The sequence below is a fragment of the Haliotis cracherodii genome, unplaced genomic scaffold (genome assembly GCF_022045235.1).
Source record: "Haliotis cracherodii isolate W230 unplaced genomic scaffold, xgHalCrac1.p SCAF_17, whole genome shotgun sequence".
NCBI lineage: Eukaryota > Metazoa > Mollusca > Gastropoda > Lepetellida > Haliotidae > Haliotis > Haliotis cracherodii.
In genome coordinates, this window is record NW_027266272.1 from 3,061,261 (window position 1) to 3,066,106 (window position 4,846).

At 37.3% G+C, this 4,846-nt stretch overlaps 1 pseudogene; it reads left to right on the plus strand.

Annotated features, from left to right (window-relative positions):
• Positions 1 to 1,492: 1,492 nt before the first annotated feature.
• Positions 1,493 to 2,876, plus strand: LOC139464237 (uncharacterized; annotated as a pseudogene).
• Positions 2,877 to 4,846: the final 1,970 nt, after the last annotated feature.

Consider the following 4,846-nt stretch of genomic DNA (forward strand, 5'->3'; position numbering starts at 1 on the left):
AAACAGAGATTATTATAACGCAATAGATTTCATCCGTCAAAACATCACAGAAAGAGGGGCAGCCTGGAATTTTACAATGGCATCTGAATGCACTAAGACGTTCAACTGGTCAGGAGGTGAGAGTTGCGGAAGATTACGGTAAACTTCAGTTACAGATCTCCATTACGAATATCTAAAGTATGAATAAAGATCACAGCTTGCTATGACGTGTACTTCATGCCGGCAGAATTAGCAATGTCCTTAGCTCTAAATTGTATGTCTAAATGCTTATGTAGACAAAGACCCAAATGTATATAGGCATGACCATATTATATTCTACGCAAATATCACCACATTTAAAAACAAAGCTAGATTGAGTCTTTGAAGGGCATTAAGAACTGATACACACAAGGAAAACTATTTATGGATGTCAACGGAGGAACACTGCGTTTCGGAATATATACTTTCTCCTTCATCAGGTGCATATTATTAAATGCTATGAGGCAGAGAACATATATTTGTACCTGTAAGAACAACAAAAGTAAAAAGATAGCAAAGAAGGGAACGCAACAAGGGAAGCCAACAGATAACTGGCATGGCGCTGATTACCCCGCCTCCCGTTTGCCCATTGTCCATTTCCCATTACCAATCATTCATAAGTTAAGTTTTGGCTTTAATTTGTCCATTGATAATCAACCATCAACGTCTATTATTTCCACCCTAAAAATATGTAGTTTACTAAGAAAGTGGTATCCAAATATAATGTGTGTTACTGTTGACCACTTTCTTAAAGGCATTGTTGGTTCAAAGCTTTCGGTCATAGAAGCCGTGTCATTTTTCTCTTGTCAGAGGAGTACACAAAGTATACGTCATCTGGACTAACATTTTTGGTTCGATGGCTGGGTTAGATCGCCAACTTTGTGTTCTGGCGATTGGGTGCCTCACTCACAGTGTGGGTTCAAATCCCGGACGGGACTCAACCCAAGAAAGTACGAGAATCTGTACTTTACTCAGAAAGTGTTATCCCAATTATAACATTTGTTGTCAAGAAAACACAATAAATGTATATTCGGCTTTGGATGGGTAATGATATCACAGACATATACGGATATTGATGGTGACTTGGAGGAGATTCGTAACGCACGTCTTCTCAATTCAGGGATTGGTGAGATTGGGGGGATAGATGATAGATTTAGCAACATGTAAGGTCCTCTTGAGTGGGAGGGTATTCGCAGATGGATTAGCATATGAACTATGATTCTCTTTAGGCAGAAAATGAGGATCCACGATGTTCGACCTGGTAGAAGTGTGTTATCAAACCTCACATCATTGGTTTTTTGACTGACTGTAGCGTCAAAACAAACTCATTCATTTACTTGAACTGAATGTTCATCTTAACTGTTATGGATAAGGGAATCTATGCCTCCGTGAAAGCGTGTGTGAGATGTAATGATAACATTTATACAGAATATTTTGATTGTCCTAACGGAGTTAAACAAGGCTGTGTATTAAGCCCTCTATTATTTTCCTTTTTCATCAATGAACTGTCAAATGATGTTTCATCACATGGGAAACACGGCGTACAATTATTTCCTGACTTGTTTGAAATATTATTATTATTGTTTGCCGACGATGTTATTCTTGTCTCTGACACAGTAACTGGTTTACAGAACCAACTTAATATTCTTGATAACTTTGCAGATTCACATGGATTAACGGTTAATTTAGATAAAACGAGTGTTGTTGTATTTAGACGAGGAGGGCGGTTATCTGTTCATGAGAAATGGTTCTATAAAGGCAAACGTATTTCAACCGCCAACTCCTATAGATATCTTGGGTTTGTATTCTCATATACATCAAAGATGAACCAATGTGTTTCAGATCTAGCATCAAGGGGTAAACGAGCTTTAATGGAAATATTTCGCAATTTACGGAAGATTGGTTTTGTTGACACTTCAGTTTTCTTTAAAATATTTGATACTCAGATTCAACCTATTCTTTTATATGGTGCGGAAATATGGGGTGTAGACAGATTTGAAAAAATAGAACAAGTGCATATTATGGCTTGTAAGAAGTTTCTTAACGTTGGTTTGCAAACCCCAAATGCTATTGTGTATGGGGAATGCGGTCGGTACCCACTACATGTAAATGCTATGTGTCGTTCTGTAAAGTATTGGCTAAAACTGATTGAAATGGACGAAGGTAGGATACCAAGAAAATCTTATAATATGCTTGTATATAACGACAAGTGTGGTCGTCATAACTATGCTTCTTCTATTCGTTCCATATTATTTTCTCACGGATTCGGAGTAGTTTGGCTCAGTCAAGCTGTTGGCGACAAACCATCATTCATGAATAGTTTTAAAAACGTTTTGATAAATATGTTTTACCAATCATGGAATAGTACTATCAAGGCTAGTTCTAGGTACATTCTGTATAAAGAATTTGAAAGTCTCCTGGAACCAGAAAAATACCTTCCATTATTACTGAAATAAAATATCGAAATGTTTTGATAAGGCTTAGAGCCGGGCTACTAAGACTTAAGGTAAACGAAAGTAGATGGGCTGATATTGACTTACGCTTACGACTCTGCCCCATATGTGAAACAAGTATAGAGAATGAATATCATTTTACTTTAGAATGTGAATATTACAACGATATTAGACATCTGTATTTACCAACAACATTTTGCAATAATCCAAATATGCATAAATTTAAAACACTACTGTCATCTTCGTGTAAACAATTACTTGGAAAACTATGTAAATACCTATTGCAGCTATGAAAGAAGACGTAATTATGAAAAGCCTGTAAACCTGTAAATTTGTACCTGACATTACCTTTTTTCATGTACCACACTATTTCAAATGTATGTATTGTATATGGGCCAGTGGCCTTGGTACAAATAAAGACTTCTTCTTCTAGATAGTCACGGAGCCATGATCCAGAGAACAGGGTGTCATTAGATAGAAATAAACTAAGTAATCATAGGATTACCAGAAAAACGGGGTTTTACACACAAGCCAATAAACTTCGCTCATTAACACCAGAGTAAGTCAGTACATGATTGAAAACTGCCCCATAATTATGTATGACATGCTTGTCGGGTATTGCTACATATATATGTGAAAACAAAGTTATTAAAATGAAGAGCAAAACTGATGAAAGTTAACAATAAACGTGTATACGTGTTATATAGTCACTGCAAAAATAATGATTGTTTGTCTTTAGTATTAACATTCAAATACGTTATATCTGTATTAGCGATATTGTCTTTGTTCCACCGGTGAGTCAGCGTTAGCCGTACTATCTCGTAGTATAATTGAATTTCTGAAGACATCACGATACAGTTTTTACGATGCATCACGTCTGCACTAGCGCTTGATAACAGCCTTGTGTTTGGGTGTTTCAGTGGTTTAAATCGCTGCTCTTGATATTGTTGATTAAACTTTGATACTATGATCAATATAATGTTATGTGAGAGGTTGACTTTAGAACGGTAACATACTAATAGTATATAGGATGACATAAACAGAACAATGAGAAGTTCGTCCAGATTAGTGTATAGGCAACATTTAATAATTAAAATAATTACATTCAACAACTCCCCTTTTAAGTCCATTTTCCTGACTTATAAGTAAATGCAAGAACAATCGGCCGGAATACAATGTATAGTTCTTGTCCACTTCCATATGACTATAGAGCATACAATAAGCTATCGGGTCCCGTTTAGATCGGTTTGGGTGGCAGCCTAGATAGCCATAGAATAGTTTCATCTTGGAATCTCCCATATCACTGGGGATCCTCTTCAATTTAAATGGAGTTACTCGTTACGATTCCGAACCTTCACGTGACTGGGTTTAGGAAACATTGTCAAATAGTGGTGACATTAAATCTAGGAAACAATACGCGAAATCACGCATGCACAGAACGGAAAATGTGGTCAAGGCATTAAGTAATCCGCATGCTTAGAACGATTGATTTCAGTACTTCCGCTAAGCGCTTCGAGTGCAGCGTCAAACGCGGGCCTGTAATCTAACACGCGGGGACTGACCAATGAAATCTGAGAAGTAGAAACACCGGTAGACGCTGTTGCTTGATTGACAATGTCAATCAAGAAAGGGAGGAGCTTAACGCTATCGTTCTCTCCCAGTAAATTCCGATGTCAAATAACGACGTTATTTGGACGGAAAAACGATGGTTTGAAAACGTCCAAATAACGTCGTTTTTCCGTCCAATGACCATATACGGAAAAAAACGACGTTTTCGTGTTTGCAGTGTTAGACGCTGTCTGTGCGCATGCGTAATATCATAAGTTCAAGGCGCATGCACACGTGAGTAGTCCGGTTTTTCATGCTTTTTTCATGCTCTTCATTCTCCAAGTAACATTTAGCAGACTTATTACTTGAGCTTGAAAATGCTATCGTGTAATTCACATACACAAAGTCCCACGAGCCCAGGTACAGGCCTCCCTTTGGTACAGTTTCCTATGTACTTTAAATTAAAATCCTCAACATGCTCAAGATAATTTAACAAAAGAAATTGTTTACATGAATTTCCAGTGATGGTGAAAACATTAAAGTGTGAGGAAACTGGAAACAAAATATCACTGTCAGTGAGAGAGTAAATATTGCTTAAAGCCACATCAGTCAGTATTGAAGCTATTCGCGGCGACACCATCACTCATAGAAATAATCACAGGCCAGTGGTTTCTCTATGAGGCGATATTATACACGGCTAGCATATTCATCAAAACAAAATTCTCAAAGACCAATTTGTAGCATTCGGCTAAAATGAGATTGTCCGATGTTTTTACACGACACCATAGTCGCTAAAATAGATTTTCATCCTCTCCCACCTAACTACA